Source organism: Candoia aspera, chromosome 8 (assembly GCF_035149785.1).
Source record: "Candoia aspera isolate rCanAsp1 chromosome 8, rCanAsp1.hap2, whole genome shotgun sequence".
NCBI lineage: Eukaryota > Metazoa > Chordata > Lepidosauria > Squamata > Boidae > Candoia > Candoia aspera.
Window position 1 is genome coordinate 63,539,683 of NC_086160.1, and position 16,240 is coordinate 63,555,922.

Sequence of the window (16,240 nt, forward strand, 5' to 3'; positions counted from 1 at the left end):
AATTATATCACATCTTTTGCTGAGCTCCCATGATTCTGAGGAAGAGTAAACCGGATAATTGGTTTCCATTAAGTCGTGAAAGTTCTGAAAGGTATCAGTCTGGATCACAGTGTTGCCTTTTAGCTCTATGAATTTTTGTACCACTGGTTGAAAAAAGGCAGCATGTTTGGAAAACTGTTGAAAGTTCACCAGGGAAAGGACCTCAGTGTTGCCTAATTTAACACAGCCCCACATTTGGACTTCATGTTCAACCTTGGCAATTGGATTCAGGCTCCCCAAGAAATCTCTACTTTGGCCTATATTTCATTCTTGCTTGTGTGTGTGTGTATTGGTTATAAATACAACTTCTTAGCAGGGCATAAACACAGGGCAGCAGGAAAGATTGCATTGGGAGAGAAAGGAAAAAAAGAAGCCTAGAAGTGAGGTGATAATTGATTTAATATTCCTAAATATGATACAACAAAAAACATTCTAGTCACTCAGAAGACTTGATATTGATTTAAAATCCCAAAGGACATCATTATCATATGGAGTGGGTGATTTTCTGGCCCTGATACCAATTTCTGTAGGCCCTAGAGCTCCTCACGGTTGCACCCAGGAAATGGGATTGCTGTAAAGGGCTGGGTGGGTTGTTTTGTTTTGTTTTTGTCAAAACAGAGCTACTCCTCTACAAACATTTCTCTGAATTAAATCATTCCTTACTCCACTGAGGTGCAACTGAGACCCATTTTCACCTAAATTTAAAGATGGGTATCCAGTTTGACTACACCTTGAGTCATCTATGGCAGTTCTGGAAAGATTCTGAGGCTGAGGCAGAATAATATTCCCTTCAAAGCGATCAGAACCAAATCTGAATCCTGTAGCTTTGTGATTGGTTGGGGAACTCTGGGAGTTGAAGTCCAGACATCTTAAAGTTGCTAAGGTTGAGAAACACTGCTCTGGGCACCTTAGAATATATAAAGCAAAAAATATATGCATAAAACTACTTATAGAAACAATAAGCAATTAAAACCACTGAATATTGCTAATAATGTTCACCACCACCAATTCCTACCCAAGTGTCCTGCTGAAGAGGACTGTATTTGCCATTTTGGAAAAAGCTATCAAACAGGGGTGCTGCAAGCTTGTGTAATAGTAACTAAGTTTTAAGCTCAGTAGCCCCACTTTCACTACCACCTTTCACTTGCGTGAGTGAGGCTGACAAGAGGTGTATTGTAGTAGCCAGGAGATATGCTGTGGATAGTTAATGAAAAAACAACAACAACCATGAACTATAGCAACTTTCCAGTGTTGGACCAAATGTGAAATAAAATCAAGCAAAAGCATTTTATTTTCTACAATTTTATCCAGCAATCTCGGAAATACATCATTTTACTTGAGCCCATTCTGAATCAGGCCAGGGGGAGTTTGCCTATTGCTATTAATATCACACTGTAGTCTTGATAAGAATGAGGAATAATTAAATCTATATTGAGAGGTTACCCAAGGGACCTGCAAGAGAACCGTATCATTTTTAATAAAGAAGGAACAAAATTGCACTCTAGGTACTTGAGAATACTCTGAACTGATCTCTTAAGAGAATCATTTTCCAGTAAGTGTGAGCAGCAGTAATTCTATAGAAAATTACCTCTGCTTGTAGCCAGGTTCAGTTTTATTTATATATTTTATGCTATTACATTGCAGCAGACAGCAGCTCATTACAAAGGGTGTGACAACACTAAGTTGTAATACTTGGTATTTGCACATTACTTGTTGAGTATTCAAACTGCTTCTTTTTCAGGAATCTTTAGAATGATTTCATGGAAGAGAAAGCCATCATTGCATCTTGGAGTAAAGGAATGTAATTTTAATTCTAAAGGGATTCCTGATGCAGTGCTTTCTTCTACATATGGGAGCGTCAAACTAGCTCTGACAAACATATCATGTGATGGACAGCAATAATACCCCAATGAGAGTCAGACAGACAGGTTGGAGTTGCTCACAGTCTCAGAAGACCCAGATGTCAAACAATAAAGTAACGTTACCTTCCTTGGAGCATTAGAAAACGAAAATTAAGGGCAGGAATGAGCAGTGGATCCACCTGTGACCCCGGATTCCTAAAGATCCATCTAGCTCAGTGATATATCTACAACAACTGGGAAAAGCTCTCCAGGTTTTCTGATAGAGGCTCTTCTCATTAATATCTCGAGAAACCAAAGACTGAATGCAGGTCACATTTCTGAATAGATTAATTGTTGAAGGATGATACTAAATTGTTGCTATATCAGTCAATTGTCAGGAATTGGAAGAATCCACTCTGAGCACATTCAAATGGGGTTACTGGATTTAAGGACATACCACAATAAATGCAGAACAGACTGCGCTGATGCAATATTTGCTTGTACGTTTGTATTTAATTAGAGACAGTCGATTTTTTTAAGGCAAGGGGACTCAATAAAAAATTGAAAAATTGGCATTGTGGACCAAAATAATAAAACATCTGCAGCATTAACTTGAAGTATCATATTCTTCTCTTGAGAAAAGAATCCAATCAGTCCTGTGTCACAGGTGGAAAACAGCCCCACGGATGGGAAAGAGAACTCATCCATCTTGGAAAGAAGGCAACTGTTGTTGTGGCCTGGAATTCCACTCCTGGAAACACTTTAGGAATTCTATTTACTGTGCCCTTCTTATGTCTTAAAGGTTACACTTTGATGCCATCCCTGCTAAGGTAGACGTAGCCCAACCAATATGCGCTGCAGTTTCCCAAATACCTGATGACCTTTTTCTCTTTTCTCTTATTCTTTTCTTTCCCTTTCCCTTTGTCCTCCTTTTTTTAATAGTGTCAAGCAATAGCAAAACCAGAAATTCTTTGAACCTCTGGGGAGCTTTCATCATTTATGGTAGGACCCAAGATACAGAGTCCTAGTTATGGAAGCCCCAAATGTCTGCTTTAATATATGACTTGATATTAGAGTTAGAGTCTAGTGAAACCATCCTGGAGATTTGGAGGGAACGAAGCACAATAAGAAAATGAGGGCAGGGAGGAAACGAAAAAATCATCATGAATCTCAGCTATGATCTTAAACTGAATTTGAGTATAAAACCTTTCTTTAAGTACAAAAGGATTAAGGAAAAGAGTTTGACTCTCTATTTCCCCCTCTCTCTTATCTTGGCTTCAACAGATCCAGTGGGCTTGCTGCTATTTGCAGATAAATGCCTCCAGGGTCACAAGGTTGCCAAGAAGAAAGAAAAGAGAAAGCAGAGGATTGTCACTTGCTTGACATGATTTCTAACTCCTAATGCTATTTTGTGCAGAAAAGCCTGCCTAATATCAGGATCCGGTTCTAAAAACAAGTTTGTCTTATAACCTGCCAGATCAAACAGTCTTGAAAAGGATATCTGCACTTTGGATTCAATCAATATTTCAGGTTGATTGGAATATAGATTTGCTTTCTCTCTGCCTCCACTCTTCTCTATCATTTTACTTTTAAATAAAATAAGCTACTTTTTGCTACTGGTCCATTCTGCACAGGAATCTAAAGCAAAGGTATACCTCAGTTCTTAGTATAGAGATGGTACAAACAATTTTGAAGAAATAAGAAATAAATGGATGGCCTCCCCATCACCACTACTAACATGCTGCTTCTATCCATTTCTGGGGGTGATGCAGCTGGAAATGGATCTTCTGGTTGTATATCAACCTCATTATGCTTTCCCTCATATTCTGAGCTCTGTTCCAGCATTTGTCTTGACAAACAAGTATTTGAATCTGGGTGGAGGACATGGCCACACACACTGGCAGGTGGCTATACCCAAGTTCTTCCAAAACCTCCTTGCATTGAGTGTGATAAGCTAATTTTACTTTATTGTAAAAGTGATCAGAAGGAGAAATGCTTTTCTATTCAGTTGAATATTAGCTCAGCTTTTGGGGGGGTTCATTCAAGCAACCATGATTGCAGGAGATGTGGGGAGGTACTTGTCCTCAATCCTGTCTTCTACAATTCAGGTTTTGCCCTGTGGTTGGGCAAAATGGCTGATAGGAAGTGCTTATGTCATTCATAGCTATTGGAAGATGTCTCTAACATCTGGCTCCTGGACAATTTTTCAGCCCTCCATCTAGAACTGGGAATGCAATTCCCAGAGCCCCATTTTTGTAGCCTTCAGAGGCCCCCAAAATTATGCTCCTGAAATTTGAGATCAAACTGCAAATTTTTGATGATGTAATTTTTATCTCTTTTGAGTACAAGGTTTAACATGTTTACTTTTTACTAAAGACCATTCCAAATTGATTAGAAAACCCAACATTTGAGTTTTGGGGCCTTTTCTTCTCCAGAGATATCACTGGCCTATTCCAGGAAGGGAAGGGAAGGGAGGGGAGGGGAGGGGAGGGGAGGGGAGGGACCAAACTACAACTCCCAGTCACAAGAAGATTGGCCTAGAAAATGTGATCCTTCTAGTCAAGAATGGGCAGACAGTTCAAGGCATATCAAGGGCTATGATAAAAAAGTGGTTCATACAGTAATTTATTTATTTATTTATTTTTATTTTCTATCCCACCTTTATTATTTTTATAAATAATTCAAGTGGCGAACATACCTAATACTCCTTTCTCCTCCAATTTTCCCCACAACAACAACCCTGTGAGGTGAATTGGGCTGAGAGAGAGTGACTGGCCCAAGGTCACCCAGTGTCCTGTTCAGACTATGAGACAGCCAGGCAGAATTACTATTAAATTCTTTATTTACAATAACTATTTACAACAGCAAAAGTTCTTGTAATAGATTAGGCAATGCAATTCAATCAAGTCCACCCAGGCAGTAAAGGATGCCCAGGCAAGGCTGCTGGTCCAGATTGTGGCAAAACAGCTAGGCAGAACTCAGCTAATTTTCTTTTTGAAGCTGTCAGACTTGGTGTAGCTAGAGTGTGTGGCAAAGAGGAGGCTGGGGGCATGAGTCTGTTTTTGGGTGCACAGGTTGGACTAGGCTGGAACACAGAGGCTAGACAAGACTGGACTGGAATATCTAGGCAAGGCTTGGACCTGAAGACAAGGCTGGACTTGGCTGGAGTGTCAAGGCAAGGCTCAGATCTGGAGACAAGGCTGGACTGGGCTGGACCATCTAGGCAAGGCTCAGATCTGGAGACAAGGCTGAACTTGGCTAGAATACCATGACAAGGCTTGGAACTGGATGCGAGGCTGTGCTCAACAGGGACAGCAAGCTCAACTGGAGCAGCATGTGCAGGAAGTAGGTCCACGACAACAGAAGGAGCTGGCTCTGGTTCCACGCTGGCTACAGGCAAGGCTACTGACTGGGGTAAAAACTCTTCCATAAATGCTGTGAGTGTGAAGGATCAGTTGTCTCCAGCAGCTTGGTCTTGGTGCTCCTGCCTTTTAAAATGATCCTTTCTGTGCCTTTTCTCACCTGCAGCCAATCAGGCTGCCTTTTGATTTGCGCACTTCTCTGCTCGTCTTTCATGAGCGCTGATTTAAATCTCCCTCTGAAGTTTGTCCAATCAGTGCTTCTAGTTTCTCCCACTCTGCTGAGTCACTTCTGGTTTTTATTTCTCCAAATCCTTCCTGATAAGTTTCCATTTCCCCTCCTGACTCAAGATAAGTTTCAGCCCTGGTTTTAGGGGGTAGCATAAGTGGAACTGTCTGACTTTGCTTGGAGCATGAACATCTGAAGCCATCTCCCAAAAATGTTCTTCTGGCCATAACCCTTCCATTTGATGAGATACTGGAGCTTCCCATGTCTTTTGCGAGAATCAAGGATTCTGGAGTCTTCATATTCTGGTTCTCCATTGATACAGATAGGAGGTGGGGCAAGTCTAGATGATCTCAGCAGGCTTGGAGGTGCAGAGGGAACTATCAAGGACCAGTGGAATACCAGATGGATCTTCATGTGCTTCAGTAGTGTGAGGCGGAATGCCACTGGATTAATGATTGCCTCTATAGGGAATGGCCCAACAAACTTGTGGTCTAACTTCTTGGAAGGGTGTGCTGAAGGCAGGTGTTTAGTAGATAACCAAACATAGTCCCCTACTGCCAAATGTCGCCTTCCTTCTGATGGCGGTCAGTGAAATGTTTATAGTTGTCCTTGACACGATCCAATTGATCTCGAAGTACCCGATGACAGGCTTGGAGTTCCTCCAAGAAGTGATCAGAGGCAGGGACTGAGGAATGCAGTGGTTCCAAGGGAAACAGACATGGATGAAACCCATACATAGCCATAAAAGGCATTGTCTTGGTGGGTGGATGAATGTAAGGATTGTAGGCAAACTCTGCCAAGGCCAATAGCTCAAACCAATTGTCCTGTTGATAATTCACATAGCACCTTAAATATTGCTCTAAAATAGCAGTAACATGTTCAGTTTCTCCATCCAGCTGGGGATGATGAGCTGATGAGAGGCTTCCTTGAATTCCTAGATTTTGAAGAAGCGCCTTCCAAAATTTAGCAGTGAATTGTTCACCATGATCTGAGATCACTTGTTTGTCTAGGCCGTGAAGGCAGAAACTGTTTTGAATGTACATTTGTGCAGTCTCTTGGGTGGTAGGAAGTCCTGGGCAAGTGATAAAATCTGCCATCTTGGTCATAATGTCTACCACCACTAGAATAGTCATGGCTCCATTGGACTTCAGAAGATCAGTGATACAATCCATGGACACTGACTCTCATGGTTTCTCTGGCATAGGAAGTGGCATAAGAAGACCTTCAGGTTTGCCAGTCAGATGCTTCACCCGACAATGCAAGGCCACCAAAGTTCTCCAGACAATAGATTAAGAGACTTGAAAAACCCAAAATGGCCTGCAGCTGGATTTTCATGACACCATCATAGTATCTTTTCTCAAAGTTTCCCAGGGGGTACATAATAATATGAACTATGTATCTACATAGTATGGAATTGGGCTTATAGTCCATGAGCCCAACTCCATAATGTGGCTTGCTCGGCTGAAAGTTGTTCTAGCTCACTCTTCTGCTTCCATACAAACGGGTCCTTTTGCTGATGTTCATGGAGCTGTTGCATGAGGTCTCCGCTGAACTTCGTTGCTGCAAATTTCTCCACTGGAATCACCAAACGAGGAGGCAATGAAGAAGTTCTCCTGTCTATTCTGGTTTTCTAGACAGAGCATCTGCTCTTTGATTGTGCCCACGAGGAATGTACATGACGTGAAAATTAAATCATGAAAAGAAAACCAACAAATCTGTCTTTGATACAAGATTGCACACTATTTTGAAATATTCTAGGTTATGATGGTCCGTTCTCACTTCTGAAGCATCAGTTTCCACAAAGAAAGGTTGACTAGGATCTGGATGTCTATGGATGAGTTCAGTCATGAATGCTGCCTTGAGTCATTGAAATGCTTGTTCCTCAACTTCACCCCAATGGAATCTGGATCTTTTCTTAAGCAAGTCAGAGAGTGGAGAGGTAAGCTTGGCAAACTGTGGAATAAAGGCTCTGTAATAGTTGGCAAAGCCTAACAGTCTCTGTACATCTTTAGCCCTTTGAGGAGATTTCTCCCACTCTGCTAAGTCACTTCTGATTTTTATTTCTCCAAATCCTTCCTGATAAGTTTCAATTTCCCCTTCTGACTCAAGCTAAATTTCATTTTCTAAGTCAGAAGCAGGCTCAAACCCAGCAGGCTTTCATGCCTAAAGTGGGACTAGAACTCCCAGTCTTCTGGTTTCTAGCCCGTACAGATAATCTAGCTGTCCTTAAAGCATATTGCACCAGTAACCACAAGTATAATATAAACTGAAAACTACACATTCAGCAGCTGTGTTATCTTCATATGGCCATAGCTGTCAACAGGACTTAAATACTTGCATTCATCCCAACTAATTACACAGGATTTATCAGGTGGCAGCAAGCAGATATAATCTATGATTGGAGGAATTGGTTACTTTCTGCTGATAAAGGACACCTGATGGATATCCTTTATTCCTTCACTTACCATTCTTTTGTTCCTAAATATATTCACTGGCATGAAAATGACATTCCTCTGCCCCCCAGTCATTCAATCACATGGAGCCTCTTCCTCATGAAATTAATCAGCTGACTTGCTTTGAAAAAATCAGCAGTTTCTATAACCCTCAACACTTATTTCCACTATTTGATATTTCCTTATAGCAGCTATGATCATCTTTTAAATGTAAGCCATTGCACACAATATCTCAACAAATATAAGGCTGCTATTGAAAGTACACTCAGGAAAGAGGCCAATCCCAGCTCCATAGTTAGTTTCCCTTTATAAGTTCATCTTGGTTGCTTCTGTGCTTCATTTATAGTTCAATGGTAGGCTTTGCAGATCAGAGGTGTTATCTAGCTGGGCTAGCCCAGTTCCTGAAAAATTATTTTTTTCTTTCTGGTATTTGGAAGTCAGTGATGTTTGATAGACCTCAAGCAGGAATGATAGGGTGCCTCTCCACTCAGTCTCTGGCAGGATGTGGCAGGCAGTGTGCTTAAAAAGGGTGAAGGGGAAGTGGGATAGACCTACCAAAGGGACTTGGTGATGCCAGTCCAGGAGTGATGGAACTAAGCCCAGAAAACAAGGTTGCAAAGGTTCTTACACCAATGGTTTTTAAGATCTCTCAGCTATTCATAATTAATTTTTGTATTGTTCTTATGGTCTGATTGTTTTTATTGCTGTAAGCTGCCCAGAGTCACTGGTCTGAGATGGGCAGCTATTTAAATTGAATGAATGAATGAATGAATGAATGAATGAATGAATGAATGAATGAATGAATAGCCTCCTCATTGCAGGAAGCCATATCTGAAAGTGTTGCTTCTACTGTCTAGTTTGACCTGCCCCTACCTGCTCAGCAAGCTGTTGTTTCCTAATTTAGATAATACTCCTGTCAATCTCTAGTATCTCCAGGTTAAAAGGAATGAGTAGAAAGAGGTAGGAAAGGCTTCTGCCTGAGAGCCAAGAGACATGCTGCCAAAATAGACAGGGGGGCATAGACATCCTGAGCCCTATTTTAGTGGCATTCCCAAATTGCACCAGCAAAATTCAGTTGCCAAATGTTGGATTTGGGGTGATTAGTTTTTTTCACAATTTCGGGTCAAAACAAAGAGTGAAATGGGGGTGCAGAGCCTCCATAATGACCATTTCAACTCCTAAACCTGGTCAACCCTCCCAAATCAAGTCACCTGAAATTGGTGGCCCCTCTCACTCATACAGATGTCACTGCAATCTCAGAAGCCCCCCAAATTTGCCCCAACCCAAAAATCCCAAACAGCAACCGCAAATTACCCATAGTCTGGCCTGACATTAAACAGATTCTTTTTTCCACTTAAATGTCTTATTTCCATATCTTTAAAAAAAACGTGTGAAATTGATCAATTCTCTTGTTAACTTCAAGGATAAAAATAGAAGAAGCAGCGTGAGGTCAGCCTAATGCTCTCTCCATTTTTTCATAGTCAGCATCAGATATTCTCTTCAATGATAAAAACATGGAGAAAAAAAATGTAATAACTTGCCAGCAGAAGAATGCAATGCCAGATTGGGTGCATCCCAGGAAGCAGGATTTATGAGCCAGTAGGCACTGCTGAAACAACTTCATTCCTGCCTCAAAGGTCTCCCAGGAGAAAATAGTGTGATGTACGTAGCCCCGGAGTCCATAGGAATGGGGGAGGGAGAAAAAAATTGCTCAGTTTTAATATATGCTTTTGCATTTTCTTACTTTGAATGCATACTGCAGCACAGATGGCCTTCAAAATCTGCCCACTCTGATTTTTGTGATGAGGTTCTCCTGTTATAAAATGCATACAAAAATGCATAGCTTTAAGAGAACACATACATATCAGTGAAAGTAATGAAGAAACGTGCTATGCTTAGAAATTGTGCTTGCAAAAATGTTTATTTTTGGAAAAGCGCACATAAAGCTCTGCTGTACAATAAGTGCACATCTCAAATGTGTAGGATTTTAAATGTAGTTTTTTTTTAAAGAGTAAAAGAGTCCTGAGAAAATATGGAAATAGGATGAGTTGTCTTTGGAGGGTGAAAAAGAGAAGGAAACTGAAATTGATTTCATCCATCTTTACCCCCAGAAAGAGATGAAAAAAGAAAAGAAAACAGTGGTTTGCCAACTTACTACCGTAGCGAAACTTTTGCATATCACTCTCCCTTCAGCTGGATGTTGTATATCTGCCAGGGAGCTCTCATATATTGTGGGAGATTTTGGAATGCCAAAAGGTTCTAGGATGCACATTGCAATGATGAAGTTTCCTAGGAGACTCTGACATTCCTCCTGTGGCTGCACAGTGCGCAGCAAGATCGGTAGTTAGTTATGCTAAATACTTGCGACACCTCACTTAAGGAATCCTATACGCCCTTCAGTACAAATATTTCAAGAAATCTCATGGTAGGAAACAAAACCAACAGAAAATGTGAGAAAAGAACTCTATCTCCAGTATGTGTGTCTATGTGTGTTGTGCATACATCTACTCCATTAAGATGCCAGGAGAAGAAAGTTGGAAGAGTTGGAGGAGCATTTCGAGAACAGAGGGTGAACAATCACAATAGGGTTTGCCTCAGCTTTGCCTCCAGTGTTGTGCAGGTCATAGGGAGGCAACCTTGGAAACCACTTGTCTTGTTTATACGGACTTTTCTCCAATTGTACATCTCACAGATGTGTATACAGTCAGGAATGCAGAGAAGTGAAGGTCATCCCCTGTTTGCTCTTCCCTTGCCCCTTAGTTTGCCAGGTCTGAGCTGGCCCCATGGTTTTAGGAGGTGATTAATGTCTCCTTGAATGAAGGATGTGTTTCCATTTGCTTAAATTCATACAACCTTTATTGAAAAAGACCTCCCTGAAGATCTTTGTAAAGCATTTGGATGAAACTGATTATCTGGACCCACTTCAATTGAGATTTCACCTGGAATATAGTACTGAGACTCCTTCAAACACCTTGGTAGATGATCTATGTCAGGAAATAGATTGGGGGATTTGACCTGCTGCAGTTTTCTCAGCAGCTTTCATTGTCATTGGCCATGCTTATCCAAACCATTATCATTATCATTATCATTGTCCATGATATACTATTGGGCCATCTGCTGGAGTTGGGACCTGAGGGCATTGTTTTGCAATCCTTCCTGTTGAGATGCACCTGAAAGGTGGCACTGGAGGACTACTGCTTGACCCCCAGATCATTGACCTATGGTATCCCATAGGGTTTCATCTCGTGTCCTATGCTGCTTGGCATCTACATGAAACCACTGGATACAGTCATTTGGAGCTTTGGAATGCTGATGACACCCAGCTTTATTGCTCTTTACTGTCTTATTTCAAGCAAGCAGTCAGCACCCTTGAATATTGTTTAAATGCAATAATAGAGTGGATGAGGGAGAACAAAATGAAATTAAAGCTTGATTTTGATTTTAATGTTTTTGATTTTAATTTAATTTAGTCTTAGACTGTATAATAGCCAATATTTATGTCTGCCTCTGTGTTTATGTGTGTGCACATAAGAAACTAATAGTAATGTGTGGGCTTCCCAAATGGCAGGGGTGCACAATCTGTGCTCCAGGTGCATATCTTACCCACCAGACCTTTGGATAGGTACCTAATCTTTCTAAAGCCTGTTGTCAAATTGTAATGTTTAATATGATGGAAGACAAATTATTAAATAGGTAGGATGCAATCATATTAACTGTATTTAATTGATTAGTTTAATTACATTTACTTTGTTCAGGCGCTACCCAATTTTTGGAGTTCAGCTCCTGAATCTCCATTCAAAGGCCAAATGTGGCTGCAGATTTGCAAATAGGTTGCAATCTTCTATACAATGCAAATATCTGCTCTCAACATGTGGATGTCAGCAGCTGGAACCAGAACGCAATAAAGCCCCATGGTCCCTTCTATTAGTAGAGACTTTCTTCACATAATTAATACACAAAGGGGAAGTTTTTAATGTTTTTGCATTCCAGTAGAACTTCAAAAACAATGTTCCATTAAGGTATCTAACATTCTTATCACTTGCAGCATTGTTATTATCCATACCAAAGTTCTCTTTGAAAGTGTGCATGAGTTTGGAGGTGGGGCAAACTGTGTGTTAATGAGGGGTGGAGGACTAGAACCAACTTAACCCCAGCTGGTTTAACAAAGTAAAGTATTCTGTTTCTGGCAATTGAAACTCCAGCTTAGGCTGTTAGTACATGTCCTTTAGGTCTGGATTTGAGAATGTCCCGAAGGAGATTTTCATGCTCAGGGTCAGTATGATCACAAAGGTGTTTAGGTCCTGTTGATTGATGGATGTGGTTGAACATCCCTTCTGAGATGGATGGTTTGTAAAAAAAAACTGCTCAGTTTTGTCTGCAATCCAGATTCAAATAATGTTTCAGAAAACCAATTGTTTCATATTATTCCTGAATCCTTTGTCTTCATGTGATGGTAACCCCTAATGGGGAACCAATGCTAAGAACAGCAGCGACAAAGCACTAAGCTCCTTCTCATAAACCAGTTTACTGGCTATTTACAGTGGTGCAATAAAACACCTCAGATTAGTATACAGGTGTAAGTATTGATATTTTTCTTTTGTCTGATGCTTCATGCTGCAGATGGCTGTCTTTATTCTAAACATTATACAGCCATCTACTGGGAAAATTCTATAATTGTACAGTCCCTTTTTTCCTATTTAGAATTAGCGCAAATAAAGTTGAGAATATTTTATATGAAACCAAGCTCCCTCTCCTGCAAAAAAGCAAAAAACTTAATCAGATCCTATTATGAGAAAAAAAATTATTGAGTACTATAAACATATGGAAAATGAAGGGAATCTCAAAATTATATAAACCCACCTTCCCCAACCTGGTACCTCTCAGACATATTGGACACCAACTCTTTTCAGACACAGTCAGCATTATCAGTTGTGGGAGATGTAGACCAGCTTATCTGAATGGCATATGATGGGGGATGGTTGATGTAAGTGAAACAAAATTAGTAACTCTTCCATAATTTCCCCTAAGTTTTTCTAGTATGTTGGGGAAATTATTCTGGAGGAAGATGATATTTACACCTTATTTAGATCAGTTCTGGCCTGCTTCTATTCATATTTTGGCCATTAGGTTGCAAAAGTTAAAATACTGAAAATTATGGGGAAAGTATAAAAGTGTTTTCAACCTGTGTAGCTTTGCCTGCTTTGTATAATTCTAGAAACAGATTTTAAGAACTTGCCCTTGTTAGCTTTGGCCAACTTCCCCAAAGAGAAAAGGACAGACTCCCTTTCCTTTTCCACCAAATTCATAGAAATACTTTGAAATGCAATTCTCTAAGTCTAGATTTTATCAACCTTCCCAGCTATAATTCTGTAGTGCCTACAGTTTATCAAGCACTGTGAAAGACATCAACATGATCACCACATTACCCTGCTCATTGAGATAATATGAGAAGGCTCAACTCCAGCTGCTATTGTTATGGCAACTAATGGTTGTCGTGTTCACTGTTTCAATGTGCACTGTACATCGCAACGTTTCACATGCCATGGTGCTGATGTGCGTTTATGGTGGGAGGGAGCTGCTGTGAAACATTGTGCCAAGCTCTATATCTGTGGAATGTGTTTGGGTTATGTGGTCTACTCAAGGACTTTTCCCGCGGACCATCAGGAGCCATTAGGAGCACCTGGGATTGTGAGCCTGAGAAGATTCTACGGGGGGAGGGATCTCGTTTGTACTGAGGGTTTTTTAGTTTGCATTTGGCACACTTTTTCCATTCTCAGCTTTCTTTGTGATCCTGCATACTATTCTTTAACAAATCAGATATCTTTATGAACCTGTTCATGAGTCTGATGGTGTTTTAGGATAGGCAATCATTACATAAAGCTGAGAATCACCAAAGTTGTACCATTAGCTCCTGCCAAGATTAGTTTCTTGTGAGGGAAAACAGTTAACGATGGCCAAAGCCAAACCCATGACCGGGAGACTCGAGGAGCCAACTAGCTTGATGCCCGAGTCAACAGTCAGGAGTGAAGAACGGAGCCTCACCCCAGAACCTTCAGCTTCATGGCAGCACTCGAGTTCCAGCACGGAGGGAGAGGGTTCCGAAGAGGGGAGAGCACCAAAGCAACTGGCACCCAGCGAATCGCCCGCAGAGTTGATCACCTGGGATGAAATGGGAGAACCCCAGCCAGGGATGTCCCAGGCATCCTGGAAGTATCAGTTCCCACTGGTACCAAACGTAGAATCTACCACGGTATCAGAAGGGAGTCAGCCTAACGCATGAGGGAGGGATGAATCTCAAACCCCTGAAAGGCTAAGACTGGTAGAGGCCAAATTAGAATCAATGGAGTACATGCTAAAAGCCCTGTCTCTATCATGGGGGGGGGGGGGCAGCCAAGGCGTGAAGGAGATTCCAGCTCCACACAATCATCCTCCATCCCCTCACCCGGACCACCGGCACAGCGGGGCCGGGGATGAAGCCAGGATGAATCTCCACCCCGCAGAGCCCGTCCATCAATGTCCCCACCCCGAGACAGGAGAACTACTGTAACCTTGGGCCCAACCACTCAAGCAGCCGCTAATTCAGCTCCAACAGGAGCAGGGGTGAAAGACTTTTCTGTCAAGTTTGATGGGGATCCAACTAAGTTGTCTTTCTTCTTCACTAATGTAAAAAATTATATGAAACAGTTTGGACCCTGCTTCCCTTCTGAAGAGGCTAAAATAACTGCCATTGCCACCAAGCTGAAGGGACGAGTGGCTGATCAGTATGTTCAATTAAGTAAGGCTAGCTCCCCTGAGCTTGAGGATTTTGAGGAATTTATGTGGGCGTTAAAGCTGCATTTTGAAGATCTGCTAGCCAAAGCAAGGGCTAAAAGGGCACTGAAGGATCTTAGCCAGGGCCAGCTGTCTGTAGCTGATTATGCCCTGGAGTTTAAGGCTTTAGCTGGGAAAATTACCGACTGGTCCCAGTCTACCTTAATAGAACAATTTAAAGAGGGACTCAATAGGGATGTCCTGCAGAGGGCATTGTGCAGAGACGACCCAGAGATATTGTATGAATGGATCTGTCTGGCCAGCAAGGCTGAGAATGCCCAGCATACCTACATGCAAACCAAACAACCTGAAAAGCCACCAGCCACCATGAGAGGACCCCAAAGTGCCGCAACTGCTGCCCAGCCAGGCTACAGAGCCTGGGAAGAGAACAGAGATCAGCGCTATGCGAGGGGTCAGTGTCTCTGCTGTGGAAAGGAAAGACACCAAGCAGCTGATTGCCCAAAAGTCAAGGCTGGAGACCAAGCGGGCAAACTGCCGGCCAAATCTCCGCCTTCATCGCAGAGGATGACGGCAGCCAAGGGGGCAGCCGATGCTGAAGAAGTACCCTACTTCTCGGGAGAGGTTGAAGATGACTCCAAGGAACCAGCGGGAAATGCCAGCCACCTGCCTTGAAAAGCACCTGCGGGCAGGTGGAGGAGGATGGGTGTGAAGATGCTATGGTGAGTGCTGACTGTCCAACTCTAGCAGTAAAAGTGAAATTGGGCTCCCGCACTAAGACTATGGAAGTCTGGGCTTTAGTGGACTCTGGGTGTTCCAGGTGTATGATTCACCCTGATCTGGTTGCTGCTTTGGACCTGCCTAGCTTTCCCCTCCAGCAGCCTTTGATCTTCACACAACTGGATGGTTCAACGGCGGAGGGGGCCCCGGCAACCCATTTCACTGGAACTGTCGCGATGCAGATGGGCAGCCACCGTGAGTCTTTAAAATTTGTAGTGGCACCTGTTGGCAATCCCTTAGTAATTCTGGGGATTCCCTGGTTGATCTATCAAAACCCATATATAAACTGGGAACACAGAACTCTGACTTTTAAGGATGGGTTTTACCAAGCCCCTACAGCAGAGAGAGCTTCACGTGTGGGGGTTGGAAGGGCTGCAATTGCCATGCCGTGCCTTAGTTTGGCACATGTAGAAGGCTTGCCAGATTGATACCAAGACTTTGCAGATGTTTTTGGGGAAATGGAAGCAGATCAGCTACCCCCCCCCCCCCATCGAAAAACTGACTGTGCAATAGAGTTGGTTCCCAATGCTCAATTGCCCAAGCTGAAAATTTATCCAATGACTCAGAAAGAGCTTGAGGCATTGCGGGACTTCATCAACAAAAATTTGTCAAGGGGGTTTATTGAACCTGCAAATTCCCCAGTTGGGGCCCCTGTGCTTTTCTGGGAAAAGAAGGATGGCACACTTAGACTTTGTACGGACTATCGGGGGTTAAATTCCATCTCAGTCTGCAACAAATATCCCCTGCCTCTAATGAAAGACATGTTAGCCC

The 16,240-nt window shown here is 42.2% G+C and overlaps 1 protein-coding gene across 1 annotated transcript in view; it reads right to left on the bottom strand.

Annotated features, from left to right (window-relative positions):
* Positions 1–16,240, bottom strand: part of MMRN1 (multimerin 1) — an 85,342-nt gene that overhangs the window by 32,545 nt on the left and 36,557 nt on the right. The window lies entirely within an intron of this gene.